This window comes from Podarcis pityusensis (genome assembly GCF_964106645.2).
Source record: "Podarcis pityusensis genome assembly, chromosome: 17".
NCBI lineage: Eukaryota > Metazoa > Chordata > Lepidosauria > Squamata > Lacertidae > Podarcis > Podarcis pityusensis.
In genome coordinates, this window is record NC_138042.1 from 14,127,722 (window position 1) to 14,128,280 (window position 559).

Below are 559 nucleotides of genomic sequence, written 5' to 3' on the forward strand. Positions count from 1 at the left end.
TACAGTGGTGCCTCGCAAGACGAAATTAATCCGTTTCACGAGTCTCTTCGTCTTGCGGTTTTTTCGTCTTGCGAAGCACAGCTATTAGCGGCTTAGCGGCTTAGCGGCTATTAACGGCTTAGCGGCTTTAAGAAAAAGGAAACAAACTCGCAAGAACTCGCAAGACGTTTTGTCTTGCGAAGCAAGCCCATAGGGAAATTCGTCTTGCGGAACGACTCAAAAAACGCAAAACCCTTTCGTATAGCGAGTTTTTCATCTTGCGAGGCATTCGTCTTGCGGGGCACCACTGTAGCTTAAACGACAGGGACGTCACATATGCAAATTGTGAACTGGGCTCCAAGCGCAGTTTAAAATGAAAGGAAAACCCAAGGTACTTAAAAGGTGAGCAGAATGGAAAGGGAATGCCAAAGACCAGCCCTGACTTCTAAGCAGCCTGTTGGGCAGATTTCCACAATTCCAGGGACGTATCTCCACAAAGGACTCTTGAATTCCATCATTATCAGCAACTTCCTGGCAACTCTGGAACGTGACTTTTGGAACAGGACAAACCTTTTTCGCT